The following is a 15,133-nucleotide window of genomic DNA, read 5'->3' on the forward strand; positions in this document are numbered from 1 at the left end:
CCATTGCCACATTCCATCTACTGCAGGCAGGATACCTGGCTGGCTGAATGTCGCTGAGAAGCTCACAGAGACCGCCATAAGCAACAGTTTAACAGAATGCCACAGACTAATCAACCAAACTTTTTGGGTTGGGTTCTCTTTTATAGTCTGCAGGCATTAAATGAAAGAAGTCAGTGTTCCAGCAGAAGGAGACAACGTTTCAGAAAAGGCATTGTAGCAAACCAAAAAAGAAATTTTAAGCGCAGCAGAGTAACCAGCGCACATACCTGTTAGCTCAGGTGAGTTTAAAAGGCTGCTGTTGATAACAAGGGCATTTGCTAAATAGATGGTGTGTGTGCAACAATATACTGAAAGGTCAATTATATTGTGCAGCTTATCTCACCACCTGTAGTTATTTAGGTGAAAGCTCCAAAATGCTTGCCTAATATGTCTGTTTATCCAAAAGGAAGTAAAAAGGGAGAGCTAGAAAGATAGCATTGCATCACATTACATGGCAATGCAATGCACAGTTGCTGAAGTTGAACCAAAATGAGCTTGTAATCTGGCTTCTGCAACTTTGAACATGAAAAATCCAATGAGGAGAAGAAAAGCAAAGCCAAAGAGTCCATCCCAAAATCCGACAAACAAGCAAAATGAACAAAAAACATTGAATTCAATTCTTTCTGATTTTAGAAACTGCATTAAAGAAGGGGTGCACCGGTCCTGGAGATACTGCAATACCAGGTCAATGCGTGGAGTGGACAGAGCAAGCTCTTTTTCCATCTCCCTGTTCTAAAAATCCATTTAATATATGGTCCCCAGATAGGGGACGTATCAGATATTAAACTGATAAGAACAGATACTACACTTGATCTTAGCCAAAAGGCCGAGAAGCGATAACCAGAATTGGTTTCAAACTACGGAGCCACCCAAGGATCCTGAAAAGTCCATTTGTGGAGATGAGCTCCTGGACTCCCGTTAAGAAGACATGTTGTCAACCTCTAGATCCCTTACATGCCTGCACTTTTCGGCTTGCTGCTGCTGCAATCCACGCGTTTTAGATCTGCATAACTCCACCTCTTTAAACACAGCACCTTCACCCCCTGCTGTTCCCACCCGCCTCAACACCGTTGGAAGGGAGGAGAACCAATTAAGGCGGGGGGTGGGGTGGAATGAGCAGCTGTCTACCCTTAGCAGGAGGGCTCCTGATTACATACCTCTCCTGCTGCTGCTGCTGCTGGCTGTCCAGCAGCAGACTGAAGGTGGCTGCTGCTGTGCACAGGTATATAAAGGCTCAGAGCCTATTATGACACGCGCAGCCAGCGTTCCATTGCCACATTCCATCTACTGCAGGCAGGATACCTGGCTGGCTGAATGTCGCTGAGAAGCTCACAGAGACCGCCATAAGCAACAGTTTAACAGAATGCCACAGACTAATCAACCAAACTTTTTGGGTTGGGTTCTCTTTTATAGTCTGCAGGCATTAAATGAAAGAAGTCAGTGTTCCAGCAGAAGGAGACAACGTTTCAGAAAAGGCATTGTAGCAAACCAAAAAAGAAATTTTAAGCGCAGCAGAGTAACCAGCGCACATACCTGTTAGCTCAGGTGAGTTTAAAAGGCTGCTGTTGATAACAAGGGCATTTGCTAAATAGATGGTGTGTGTGCAACAATATACTGAAAGGTCAATTATATTGTGCAGCTTATCTCACCACCTGTAGTTATTTAGGTGAAAGCTCCAAAATGCTTGCCTAATATGTCTGTTTATCCAAAAGGAAGTAAAAAGGGAGAGCTAGAAAGATAGCATTGCATCACATTACATGGCAATGCAATGCACAGTTGCTGAAGTTGAACCAAAATGAGCTTGTAATCTGGCTTCTGCAACTTTGAACATGAAAAATCCAATGAGGAGAAGAAAAGCAAAGCCAAAGAGTCCATCCCAAAATCCGACAAACAAGCAAAATGAACAAAAAACATTGAATTCAATTCTTTCTGATTTTAGAAACTGCATTAAAGAAGGGGTGCACCGGTCCTGGAGATACTGCAATACCAGGTCAATGCGTGGAGTGGACAGAGCAAGCTCTTTTTCCATCTCCCTGTTCTAAAAATCCATTTAATATATGGTCCCCAGATAGGGGACGTATCAGATATTAAACTGATAAGAACAGATACTACACTTGATCTTAGCCAAAAGGCCGAGAAGCGATAACCAGAATTGGTTTCAAACTACGGAGCCACCCAAGGATCCTGAAAAGTCCATTTGTGGAGATGAGCTCCTGGACTCCCGTTAAGAAGACATGTTGTCAACCTCTAGATCCCTTACATGCCTGCACTTTTCGGCTTGCTGCTGCTGCAATCCACGCGTTTTAGATCTGCATAACTCCACCTCTTTAAACACAGCACCTTCACCCCCTGCTGTTCCCACCCGCCTCAACACCGTTGGAAGGGAGGAGAACCAATTAAGGCGGGGGGTGGGGTGGAACGAGCAGCTGTCTACCCTTAGCAGGAGGGCTCCTGATTACATACCTCTCCTGCTGCTGCTGCTGCTGGCTGTCCAGCAGCAGACTGAAGGTGGCTGCTGCTGTGCACAGGTATATAAAGGCTCAGAGCCTATTATGACACGCGCAGCCAGCGTTCCATTGCCACATTCCATCTACTGCAGGCAGGATACCTGGCTGGCTGAATGTCGCTGAGAAGCTCACAGAGACCGCCATAAGCAACAGTTTAACAGAATGCCACAGACTAATCAACCAAACTTTTTGGGTTGGGTTCTCTTTTATAGTCTGCAGGCATTAAATGAAAGAAGTCAGTGTTCCAGCAGAGGGAGACAACGTTTCAGAAAAGGCATTGTAGCAAACCAAAAAAGAAATTTTAAGCGCAGCAGAGTAACCAGCGCACATACCTGTTAGCTCAGGTGAGTTTAAAAGGCTGCTGTTGATAACAAGGGCATTTGCTAAATAGATGGTGTGTGTGCAACAATATACTGAAAGGTCAATTATATTGTGCAGCTTATCTCACCACCTGTAGTTATTTAGGTGAAAGCTCCAAAATGCTTGCCTAATATGTCTGTTTATCCAAAAGGAAGTAAAAAGGGAGAGCTAGAAAGATAGCATTGCATCACATTACATGGCAATGCAATGCACAGTTGCTGAAGTTGAACCAAAATGAGCTTGTAATCTGGCTTCTGCAACTTTGAACATGAAAAATCCAATGAGGAGAAGAAAAGCAAAGCCAAAGAGTCCATCCCAAAATCCGACAAACAAGCAAAATGAACAAAAAACATTGAATTCAATTCTTTCTGATTTTAGAAACTGCATTAAAGAAGGGGTGCACCGGTCCTGGAGATACTGCAATACCAGGTCAATGCGTGGAGTGGACAGAGCAAGCTCTTTTTCCATCTCCCTGTTCTAAAAATCCATTTAATATATGGTCCCCAGATAGGGGACGTATCAGATATTAAACTGATAAGAACAGATACTACACTTGATCTTAGCCAAAAGGCCGAGAAGCGATAACCAGAATTGGTTTCAAACTACGGAGCCACCCAAGGATCCTGAAAAGTCCATTTGTGGAGATGAGCTCCTGGACTCCCGTTAAGAAGACATGTTGTCAACCTCTAGATCCCTTACATGCCTGCACTTTTCGGCTTGCTGCTGCTGCAATCCACGCGTTTTAGATCTGCATAACTCCACCTCTTTAAACACAGCACCTTCACCCCCTGCTGTTCCCACCCGCCTCAACACCGTTGGAAGGGAGGAGAACCAATTAAGGCGGGGGGTGGGGTGGAACGAGCAGCTGTCTACCCTTAGCAGGAGGGCTCCTGATTACATACCTCTCCTGCTGCTGCTGCTGCTGGCTGTCCAGCAGCAGACTGAAGGTGGCTGCTGCTGTGCACAGGTATATAAAGGCTCAGAGCCTATTATGACACGCGCAGCCAGCGTTCCATTGCCACATTCCATCTACTGCAGGCAGGATACCTGGCTGGCTGAATGTCGCTGAGAAGCTCACAGAGACCGCCATAAGCAACAGTTTAACAGAATGCCACAGACTAATCAACCAAACTTTTTGGGTTGTGTTCTCTTTTATAGTCTGCAGGCATTAAATGAAAGAAGTCAGTGTTCCAGCAGAGGGAGACAACGTTTCAGAAAAGGCATTGTAGCAAACCAAAAAAGAAATTTTAAGCGCAGCAGAGTAACCAGCGCACATACCTGTTAGCTCAGGTGAGTTTAAAAGGCTGCTGTTGATAACAAGGGCATTTGCTAAATAGATGGTGTGTGTGCAACAATATACTAAAAGGTCAATTATATTGTGCAGCTTATCTCACCACCTGTAGTTATTTAGGTGAAAGCTCCAAAATGCTTGCCTAATATGTCTGTTTATCCAAAAGGAAGTAAAAAGGGAGAGCTAGAAAGATAGCATTGCATCACATTACATGGCAATGCAATGCACAGTTGCTGAAGTTGAACCAAAATGAGCTTGTAATCTGGCTTCTGCAACTTTGAACATGAAAAATCCAATGAGGAGAAGAAAAGCAAAGCCAAAGAGTCCATCCCAAAATCCGACAAACAAGCAAAATGAACAAAAAACATTGAATTCAATTCTTTCTGATTTTAGAAACTGCATTAAAGAAGGGGTGCACTGGTCCTGGAGATACTGCAATACCAGGTCAATGCGTGGAGTGGACAGAGCAAGCTCTTTTTCCATCTCCCTGTTCTAAAAATCCATTTAATATATGGTCCCCAGATAGGGGACGTATCAGATATTAAACTGATAAGAACAGATACTACACTTGATCTTAGCCAAAAGGCCGAGAAGCGATAACCAGAATTGGTTTCAAACTACGGAGCCACCCAAGGATCCTGAAAAGTCCATTTGTGGAGATGAGCTCCTGGACTCCCGTTAAGAAGACATGTTGTCAACCTCTAGATCCCTTACATGCCTGCACTTTTCGGCTTGCTGCTGCTGCAATCCACGCGTTTTAGATCTGCATAACTCCACCTCTTTAAACACAGCACCTTCACCCCCTGCTGTTCCCACCCGCCTCAACACCGTTGGAAGGGAGGAGAACCAATTAAGGCGGGGGGTGGGGTGGATAGAGCAGCTGTCTACCCTTAGCAGGAGGGCTCCTGATTACATACCTCTCCTGCTGCTGCTGCTGCTGGCTGTCCAGCAGCAGACTGAAGGTGGCTGCTGCTGTGCACAGGTATATAAAGGCTCAGAGCCTATTATGACACGCGCAGCCAGCGTTCCATTGCCACAATCCATCTACTGCAGGCAGGATACCTGGCTGGCTGAATGTCGCTGAGAAGCTCACAGAGACCGCCATAAGCAACAGTTTAACAGAATGCCACAGACTAATCAACCAAACTTTTTGGGTTGGGTTCTCTTTTATAGTCTGCAGGCATTAAATGAAAGAAGTCAGTGTTCCAGCAGAGGGAGACAACGTTTCAGAAAAGGCATTGTAGCAAACAAAAAAAGAAATTTTAAGCGCAGCAGAGTAACCAGGGCACATACCTGTTAGCTCAGGTGAGTTTAAAAGGCTGCTGTTGATAACAAGGGCATTTGCTAAATAGATGGTGTGTGTGCAACAATATACTGAAAGGTCAATTATATTGTGCAGCTTATCTCACCACCTGTAGTTATTTAGGTGAAAGCTCCAAAATGCTTGCCTAATATGTCTGTTTATCCAAAAGGAAGTAAAAAGGGAGAGCTAGAAAGATAGCATTGCATCACATTACATGGCAATGCAATGCACAGTTGCTGAAGTTGAACCAAAATGAGCTTGTAATCTGGCTTCTGCAACTTTGAACATGAAAAATCCAATGAGGAGAAGAAAAGCAAAGCCAAAGAGTCCATCCCAAAATCCGACAAACAAGCAAAATGAACAAAAAACATTGAATTCAATTCTTTCTGATTTTAGAAACTGCATTAAAGAAGGGGTGCACCGGTCCTGGAGATACTGCAATACCAGGTCAATGCGTGGAGTGGACAGAGCAAGCTCTTTTTCCATCTCCCTGTTCTAAAAATCCATTTAATATATGGTCCCCAGATAGGGGACGTATCAGATATTAAACTGATAAGAACAGATACTACACTTGATCTTAGCCAAAAGGCCGAGAAGCGATAACCAGAATTGGTTTCAAACTACGGAGCCACCCAAGGATCCTGAAAAGTCCATTTGTGGAGATGAGCTCCTGGACTCCCGTTAAGAAGACATGTTGTCAACCTCTAGATCCCTTACATGCCTGCACTTTTCGGCTTGCTGCTGCTGCAATCCACGCGTTTTAGATCTGCATAACTCCACCTCTTTAAACACAGCACCTTCACCCCCTGCTGTTCCCACCCGCCTCAACACCGTTGGAAGGGAGGAGAACCAATTAAGGCGGGGGGTGGGGTGGAACGAGCAGCTGTCTACCCTTAGCAGGAGGGCTCCTGATTACATACCTCTCCTGCTGCTGCTGCTGCTGGCTGTCCAGCAGCAGACTGAAGGTGGCTGCTGCTGTGCACAGGTATATAAAGGCTCAGAGCCTATTATGACACGCGCAGCCAGCGTTCCATTGCCACATTCCATCTGCTGCAGGCAGGATACCTGGCTGGCTGAATGTCGCTGAGAAGCTCACAGAGACCGCCATAAGCAACAGTTTAACAGAATGCCACAGACTAATCAACCAAACTTTTTGGGTTGGGTTCTCTTTTATAGTCTGCAGGCATTAAATGAAAGAAGTCAGTGTTCCAGCAGAAGGAGACAACGTTTCAGAAAAGGCATTGTAGCAAACCAAAAAAGAAATTTTAAGCGCAGCAGAGTAACCAGCGCACATACCTGTTAGCTCAGGTGAGTTTAAAAGGCTGCTGTTGATAACAAGGGCATTTGCTAAATAGATGGTGTGTGTGCAACAATATACTGAAAGGTCAATTATATTGTGCAGCTTATCTCACCACCTGTAGTTATTTAGGTGAAAGCTCCAAAATGCTTGCCTAATATGTCTGTTTATCCAAAAGGAAGTAAAAAGGGAGAGCTAGAAAGATAGTATTGCATCACATTACATGGCAATGCAATGCACAGTTGCTGAAGTTGAACCAAAATGAGCTTGTAATCTGGCTTCTGCAACTTTGAACATGAAAAATCCAATGAGGAGAAGAAAAGCAAAGCCAAAGAGTCCATCCCAAAATCCGACAAACAAGCAAAATGAACAAAAAACATTGAATTCAATTCTTTCTGATTTTAGAAACTGCATTAAAGAAGGGGTGCACCGGTCCTGGAGATACTGCAATACCAGGTCAATGCGTGGAGTGGACAGAGCAAGCTCTTTTTCCATCTCCCTGTTCTAAAAATCCATTTAATATATGGTCCCCAGATAGGGGACGTATCAGATATTAAACTGATAAGAACAGATACTACACTTGATCTTAGCCAAAAGGCCGAGAAGCGATAACCAGAATTGGTTTCAAACTACGGAGCCACCCAAGGATCCTGAAAAGTCCATTTGTGGAGATGAGCTCCTGGACTCCCGTTAAGAAGACATGTTGTCAACCTCTAGATCCCTTACATGCCTGCACTTTTCGGCTTGCTGCTGCTGCAATCCACGCGTTTTAGATCTGCATAACTCCACCTCTTTAAACACAGCACCTTCACCCCCTGCTGTTCCCACCCGCCTCAACACCGTTGGAAGGGAGGAGAACCAATTAAGGCGGGGGGTGGGGTGGAACGAGCAGCTGTCTACCCTTAGCAGGAGGGCTCCTGATTACATACCTCTCCTGCTGCTGCTGCTGCTGGCTGTCCAGCAGCAGACTGAAGGTGGCTGCTGCTGTGCACAGGTATATAAAGGCTCAGAGCCTATTATGACACGCGCAGCCAGCGTTCCATTGCCACATTCCATCTACTGCAGGCAGGATACCTGGCTGGCTGAATGTCGCTGAGAAGCTCACAGAGACCGCCATAAGCAACAGTTTAACAGAATGCCACAGACTAATCAACCAAACTTTTTGGGTTGGGTTCTCTTTTATAGTCTGCAGGCATTAAATGAAAGAAGTCAGTGTTCCAGCAGAAGGAGACAACGTTTCAGAAAAGGCATTGTAGCAAACCAAAAAAGAAATTTTAAGCGCAGCAGAGTAACCAGCGCACATACCTGTTAGCTCAGGTGAGTTTAAAAGGCTGCTGTTGATAACAAGGGCATTTGCTAAATAGATGGTGTGTGTGCAACAATATACTGAAAGGTCAATTATATTGTGCAGCTTATCTCACCACCTGTAGTTATTTAGGTGAAAGCTCCAAAATGCTTGCCTAATATGTCTGTTTATCCAAAAGGAAGTAAAAAGGGAGAGCTAGAAAGATAGCATTGCATCACATTACATGGCAATGCAATGCACAGTTGCTGAAGTTGAACCAAAATGAGCTTGTAATCTGGCTTCTGCAACTTTGAACATGAAAAATCCAATGAGGAGAAGAAAAGCAAAGCCAAAGAGTCCATCCCAAAATCCGACAAACAAGCAAAATGAACAAAAAACATTGAATTCAATTCTTTCTGATTTTAGAAACTGCATTAAAGAAGGGGTGCACCGGTCCTGGAGATACTGCAATACCAGGTCAATGCGTGGAGTGGACAGAGCAAGCTCTTTTTCCATCTCCCTGTTCTAAAAATCCATTTAATATATGGTCCCCAGATAGGGGACGTATCAGATATTAAACTGATAAGAACAGATACTACACTTGATCTTAGCCAAAAGGCCGAGAAGCGATAACCAGAATTGGTTTCAAACTACGGAGCCACCCAAGGATCCTGAAAAGTCCATTTGTGGAGATGAGCTCCTGGACTCCCGTTAAGAAGACATGTTGTCAACCTCTAGATCCCTTACATGCCTGCACTTTTCGGCTTGCTGCTGCTGCAATCCACGCGTTTTAGATCTGCATAACTCCACCTCTTTAAACACAGCACCTTCACCCCCTGCTGTTCCCACCCGCCTCAACACCGTTGGAAGGGAGGAGAACCAATTAAGGCGGGGGGTGGGGTGGAACGAGCAGCTGTCTACCCTTAGCAGGAGGGCTCCTGATTACATACCTCTCCTGCTGCTGCTGCTGGCTGTCCAGCAGCAGACTGAAGGTGGCTGCTGCTGTGCACAGGTATATAAAGGCTCAGAGCCTATTATGACACGCGCAGCCAGCGTTCCATTGCCACATTCCATCTACTGCAGGCAGGATACCTGGCTGGCTGAATGTCGCTGAGAAGCTCACAGAGACCGCCATAAGCAACAGTTTAACAGAATGCCACAGACTAATCAACCAAACTTTTTGGGTTGGGTTCTCTTTTATAGTCTGCAGGCATTAAATGAAAGAAGTCAGTGTTCCAGCAGAAGGAGACAACGTTTCAGAAAAGGCATTGTAGCAAACCAAAAAAGAAATTTTAAGCGCAGCAGAGTAACCAGCGCACATACCTGTTAGCTCAGGTGAGTTTAAAAGGCTGCTGTTGATAACAAGGGCATTTGCTAAATAGATGGTGTGTGTGCAACAATATACTGAAAGGTCAATTATATTGTGCAGCTTATCTCACCACCTGTAGTTATTTAGGTGAAAGCTCCAAAATGCTTGCCTAATATGTCTGTTTATCCAAAAGGAAGTAAAAAGGGAGAGCTAGAAAGATAGCATTGCATCACATTACATGGCAATGCAATGCACAGTTGCTGAAGTTGAACCAAAATGAGCTTGTAATCTGGCTTCTGCAACTTTGAACATGAAAAATCCAATGAGGAGAAGAAAAGCAAAGCCAAAGAGTCCATCCCAAAATCCGACAAACAAGCAAAATGAACAAAAAACATTGAATTCAATTCTTTCTGATTTTAGAAACTGCATTAAAGAAGGGGTGCACCGGTCCTGGAGATACTGCAATACCAGGTCAATGCGTGGAGTGGACAGAGCAAGCTCTTTTTCCATCTCCCTGTTCTAAAAATCCATTTAATATATGGTCCCCAGATAGGGGACGTATCAGATATTAAACTGATAAGAACAGATACTACACTTGATCTTAGCCAAAAGGCCGAGAAGCGATAACCAGAATTGGTTTCAAACTACGGAGCCACCCAAGGATCCTGAAAAGTCCATTTGTGGAGATGAGCTCCTGGACTCCCGTTAAGAAGACATGTTGTCAACCTCTAGATCCCTTACATGCCTGCACTTTTCGGCTTGCTGCTGCTGCAATCCACGCGTTTTAGATCTGCATAACTCCACCTCTTTAAACACAGCACCTTCACCCCCTGCTGTTCCCACCCGCCTCAACACCGTTGGAAGGGAGGAGAACCAATTAAGGCGGGGGGTGGGGTGGAACGAGCAGCTGTCTACCCTTAGCAGGAGGGCTCCTGATTACATACCTCTCCTGCTGCTGCTGCTGGCTGTCCAGCAGCAGACTGAAGGTGGCTGCTGCTGTGCACAGGTATATAAAGGCTCAGAGCCTATTATGACACGCGCAGCCAGCGTTCCATTGCCACATTCCATCTACTGCAGGCAGGATACCTGGCTGGCTGAATGTCGCTGAGAAGCTCACAGAGACCGCCATAAGCAACAGTTTAACAGAATGCCACAGACTAATCAACCAAACTTTTTGGGTTGGGTTCTCTTTTATAGTCTGCAGGCATTAAATGAAAGAAGTCAGTGTTCCAGCAGAAGGAGACAACGTTTCAGAAAAGGCATTGTAGCAAACCAAAAAAGAAATTTTAAGCGCAGCAGAGTAACCAGCGCACATACCTGTTAGCTCAGGTGAGTTTAAAAGGCTGCTGTTGATAACAAGGGCATTTGCTAAATAGATGGTGTGTGTGCAACAATATACTGAAAGGTCAATTATATTGTGCAGCTTATCTCACCACCTGTAGTTATTTAGGTGAAAGCTCCAAAATGCTTGCCTAATATGTCTGTTTATCCAAAAGGAAGTAAAAAGGGAGAGCTAGAAAGATAGCATTGCATCACATTACATGGCAATGCAATGCACAGTTGCTGAAGCTGAACCAAAATGAGCTTGTAATCTGGCTTCTGCAACTTTGAACATGAAAAATCCAATGAGGAGAAGAAAAGCAAAGCCAAAGAGTCCATCCCAAAATCCGACAAACAAGCAAAATGAACAAAAAACATTGAATTCAATTCTTTCTGATTTTAGAAACTGCATTAAAGAAGGGGTGCACCGGTCCTGGAGATACTGCAATACCAGGTCAATGCGTGGAGTGGACAGAGCAAGCTCTTTTTCCATCTCCCTGTTCTAAAAATCCATTTAATATATGGTCCCCAGATAGGGGACGTATCAGATATTAAACTGATAAGAACAGATACTACACTTGATCTTAGCCAAAAGGCCGAGAAGCGATAACCAGAATTGGTTTCAAACTACGGAGCCACCCAAGGATCCTGAAAAGTCCATTTGTGGAGATGAGCTCCTGGACTCCCGTTAAGAAGACATGTTGTCAACCTCTAGATCCCTTACATGCCTGCACTTTTCGGCTTGCTGCTGCTGCAATCCACGCGTTTTAGATCTGCATAACTCCACCTCTTTAAACACAGCACCTTCACCCCCTGCTGTTCCCACCCGCCTCAACACCGTTGGAAGGGAGGAGAACCAATTAAGGCGGGGGGTGGGGTGGAACGAGCAGCTGTCTACCCTTAGCAGGAGGGCTCCTGATTACATACCTCTCCTGCTGCTGCTGCTGGCTGTCCAGCAGCAGACTGAAGGTGGCTGCTGCTGTGCACAGGTATATAAAGGCTCAGAGCCTATTATGACACGCGCAGCCAGCGTTCCATTGCCACATTCCATCTACTGCAGGCAGGATACCTGGCTGGCTGAATGTCGCTGAGAAGCTCACAGAGACCGCCATAAGCAACAGTTTAACAGAATGCCACAGACTAATCAACCAAACTTTTTGGGTTGGGTTCTCTTTTATAGTCTGCAGGCATTAAATGAAAGAAGTCAGTGTTCCAGCAGAAGGAGACAACGTTTCAGAAAAGGCATTGTAGCAAACCAAAAAAGAAATTTTAAGCGCAGCAGAGTAACCAGCGCACATACCTGTTAGCTCAGGTGAGTTTAAAAGGCTGCTGTTGATAACAAGGGCATTTGCTAAATAGATGGTGTGTGTGCAACAATATACTGAAAGGTCAATTATATTGTGCAGCTTATCTCACCACCTGTAGTTATTTAGGTGAAAGCTCCAAAATGCTTGCCTAATATGTCTGTTTATCCAAAAGGAAGTAAAAAGGGAGAGCTAGAAAGATAGCATTGCATCACATTACATGGCAATGCAATGCACAGTTGCTGAAGTTGAACCAAAATGAGCTTGTAATCTGGCTTCTGCAACTTTGAACATGAAAAATCCAATGAGGAGAAGAAAAGCAAAGCCAAAGAGTCCATCCCAAAATCCGACAAACAAGCAAAATGAACAAAAAACATTGAATTCAATTCTTTCTGATTTTAGAAACTGCATTAAAGAAGGGGTGCACCGGTCCTGGAGATACTGCAATACCAGGTCAATGCGTGGAGTGGACAGAGCAAGCTCTTTTTCCATCTCCCTGTTCTAAAAATCCATTTAATATATGGTCCCCAGATAGGGGACGTATCAGATATTAAACTGATAAGAACAGATACTACACTTGATCTTAGCCAAAAGGCCGAGAAGCGATAACCAGAATTGGTTTCAAACTACGGAGCCACCCAAGGATCCTGAAAAGTCCATTTGTGGAGATGAGCTCCTGGACTCCCGTTAAGAAGACATGTTGTCAACCTCTAGATCCCTTACATGCCTGCACTTTTCGGCTTGCTGCTGCTGCAATCCACGCGTTTTAGATCTGCATAACTCCACCTCTTTAAACACAGCACCTTCACCCCCTGCTGTTCCCACCCGCCTCAACACCGTTGGAAGGGAGGAGAACCAATTAAGGCGGGGGGTGGGGTGGAACGAGCAGCTGTCTACCCTTAGCAGGAGGGCTCCTGATTACATACCTCTCCTGCTGCTGCTGCTGGCTGTCCAGCAGCAGACTGAAGGTGGCTGCTGCTGTGCACAGGTATATAAAGGCTCAGAGCCTATTATGACACGCGCAGCCAGCGTTCCATTGCCACATTCCATCTACTGCAGGCAGGATACCTGGCTGGCTGAATGTCGCTGAGAAGCTCACAGAGACCGCCATAAGCAACAGTTTAACAGAATGCCACAGACTAATCAACCAAACTTTTTGGGTTGGGTTCTCTTTTATAGTCTGCAGGCATTAAATGAAAGAAGTCAGTGTTCCAGCAGAAGGAGACAACGTTTCAGAAAAGGCATTGTAGCAAACCAAAAAAGAAATTTTAAGCGCAGCAGAGTAACCAGCGCACATACCTGTTAGCTCAGGTGAGTTTAAAAGGCTGCTGTTGATAACAAGGGCATTTGCTAAATAGATGGTGTGTGTGCAACAATATACTGAAAGGTCAATTATATTGTGCAGCTTATCTCACCACCTGTAGTTATTTAGGTGAAAGCTCCAAAATGCTTGCCTAATATGTCTGTTTATCCAAAAGGAAGTAAAAAGGGAGAGCTAGAAAGATAGCATTGCATCACATTACATGGCAATGCAATGCACAGTTGCTGAAGTTGAACCAAAATGAGCTTGTAATCTGGCTTCTGCAACTTTGAACATGAAAAATCCAATGAGGAGAAGAAAAGCAAAGCCAAAGAGTCCATCCCAAAATCCGACAAACAAGCAAAATGAACAAAAAACATTGAATTCAATTCTTTCTGATTTTAGAAACTGCATTAAAGAAGGGGTGCACCGGTCCTGGAGATACTGCAATACCAGGTCAATGCGTGGAGTGGACAGAGCAAGCTCTTTTTCCATCTCCCTGTTCTAAAAATCCATTTAATATATGGTCTCCAGATAGGGGACGTATCAGATATTAAACTGATAAGAACAGATTTTTTTTTTTTTTTTTTTTTTTTTTTTTTTTTTTCCACTCAGATTACAAGTCCCATATTTACCATTTCATGCTTTGCAATGATTTCCAAATGGTATTAGGTTGTTATCCATCATTGTGGGTCATATATCCATTTTTCCAATCTTATTTTATATATATACGTTTATATTATCACAATACAGTTATTCCATATTCTTTACATCACAACATTACAATCTTTACCATTACGATTTAAGGCAACATTCCTCTCTTCAGGCCATATGCTGCCAAGGCATTCAAAAGCCTTCCATCCAGAAACCGACCATCCCAAGCTTCTTCTACCTCTTTAGCCAACGACTGAGGTATTCTGTAAGTTGAAAAAAAACGATGCATATCGCTATAAATGTTATTCCACACTTTGCGCCTTAGACTAGCCTGAGTCCCCCCTTCACAACTCTCTAGCATTTTCAACACTTCTTGTCTCTCCTCCATCTCCCTCATATTTTTTTCTGAAACATCCTTTGCTTCACTAGAGTCCTTCCCAGATGACAAAACTCCTTCAATTTCTTCTCTGGCTTCACATGCGACATCCTCTCTTTCTTCTTCACTAGTTTCTTCACCCTCCTCCTCCTCTTCCATATTACTTACAGCACCTTCCTTTTCATCCTGACTGGAGGACTCACTTTCCTCCTGATCTTCTGACTCCCTATCCACCTCCACTTCTTCTTCCAAGCTAGTATTTTCAATCTCAACGCCTGTGATATCACTCTCAGTATCTTCTTCCATATGATCACCTTCTTTTCTTATATCTCTTATTTGTTCCTCCTTCTTTTGAGATATGTTCTCTTCCGTTTCATCATGGGGGGCAGCTTCAGACTCTTCTTCATTTCCATCTTCCTTGTCAACTGACTTCTCCTCCCTTTTATTGACAGGACAGCAATCATATAAATGACCACTGCCACCACATAGATTACATTTCTTACTTTTTTCACAATTCTCTGCCTTATGTCCCACTTCTTCACACTTGGCACACCACTGTAATGTACAGGAATCCTTTTCATGGCCATACTGTTTACAACGCCTACAAAACTTCGGCATACCTGTAAAGAACATATCTCCATTAACTGTCCCGATTTTGAATCTACTTGGTGGGAGTACCACAACACCATCCAAACTTTCCTTGAACATGACCAGGAACCTCCACCTCGTGGTCCAAAAACCATATCGGTTAAACATTTTGCCAGCAGAACTCACTTTCTCACAGTACC

At 44.2% G+C, this 15,133-nt stretch overlaps 11 non-coding genes across 11 annotated transcripts; all 11 read right to left on the minus strand.

Annotated features, from left to right (window-relative positions):
• Positions 1–686: 686 nt before the first annotated feature.
• LOC141177102 (U2 spliceosomal RNA) lies at positions 687–877 on the minus strand. The gene has a single exon (XR_012253729.1). It is a non-coding gene; the product is annotated as a U2 spliceosomal RNA (small nuclear RNA).
• Positions 878–1,992: 1,115 nt separating this feature from the next.
• Positions 1,993–2,183, minus strand: LOC141177115 (U2 spliceosomal RNA). Its single transcript, XR_012253740.1, has one exon. It is a non-coding gene; the product is annotated as a U2 spliceosomal RNA (small nuclear RNA).
• A 1,115-nt stretch (positions 2,184–3,298) lies between these two features.
• Positions 3,299–3,489, minus strand: LOC141177127 (U2 spliceosomal RNA). The gene has a single exon (XR_012253751.1). It is a non-coding gene; the product is annotated as a U2 spliceosomal RNA (small nuclear RNA).
• A 1,115-nt stretch (positions 3,490–4,604) lies between these two features.
• LOC141178383 (U2 spliceosomal RNA) lies at positions 4,605–4,795 on the minus strand. Its single transcript, XR_012254673.1, has one exon. It is a non-coding gene; the product is annotated as a U2 spliceosomal RNA (small nuclear RNA).
• A 1,115-nt stretch (positions 4,796–5,910) lies between these two features.
• On the minus strand, positions 5,911–6,101 carry LOC141177139 (U2 spliceosomal RNA). Its single transcript, XR_012253762.1, has one exon. It is a non-coding gene; the product is annotated as a U2 spliceosomal RNA (small nuclear RNA).
• A 1,115-nt stretch (positions 6,102–7,216) lies between these two features.
• On the minus strand, positions 7,217–7,407 carry LOC141177152 (U2 spliceosomal RNA). The gene has a single exon (XR_012253773.1). It is a non-coding gene; the product is annotated as a U2 spliceosomal RNA (small nuclear RNA).
• Positions 7,408–8,522: 1,115 nt separating this feature from the next.
• Positions 8,523–8,713, minus strand: LOC141177164 (U2 spliceosomal RNA). The gene has a single exon (XR_012253784.1). It is a non-coding gene; the product is annotated as a U2 spliceosomal RNA (small nuclear RNA).
• A 1,112-nt stretch (positions 8,714–9,825) lies between these two features.
• Positions 9,826–10,016, minus strand: LOC141177177 (U2 spliceosomal RNA). The gene has a single exon (XR_012253796.1). It is a non-coding gene; the product is annotated as a U2 spliceosomal RNA (small nuclear RNA).
• A 1,112-nt stretch (positions 10,017–11,128) lies between these two features.
• Positions 11,129–11,319, minus strand: LOC141177189 (U2 spliceosomal RNA). The gene has a single exon (XR_012253807.1). It is a non-coding gene; the product is annotated as a U2 spliceosomal RNA (small nuclear RNA).
• A 1,112-nt stretch (positions 11,320–12,431) lies between these two features.
• Positions 12,432–12,622, minus strand: LOC141177201 (U2 spliceosomal RNA). Its single transcript, XR_012253818.1, has one exon. It is a non-coding gene; the product is annotated as a U2 spliceosomal RNA (small nuclear RNA).
• A 1,112-nt stretch (positions 12,623–13,734) lies between these two features.
• On the minus strand, positions 13,735–13,932 carry LOC141177996 (U2 spliceosomal RNA). The gene has a single exon (XR_012254472.1). It is a non-coding gene; the product is annotated as a U2 spliceosomal RNA (small nuclear RNA).
• Positions 13,933–15,133: the final 1,201 nt, after the last annotated feature.

This window comes from Phyllobates terribilis, unplaced genomic scaffold, assembly GCF_046119375.1.
Source record: "Phyllobates terribilis strain yellow unplaced genomic scaffold, ASM4611937v1 Scaffold_27__1_contigs__length_16484149, whole genome shotgun sequence".
Taxonomy (NCBI): Eukaryota; Metazoa; Chordata; class Amphibia; order Anura; family Dendrobatidae; genus Phyllobates; species Phyllobates terribilis.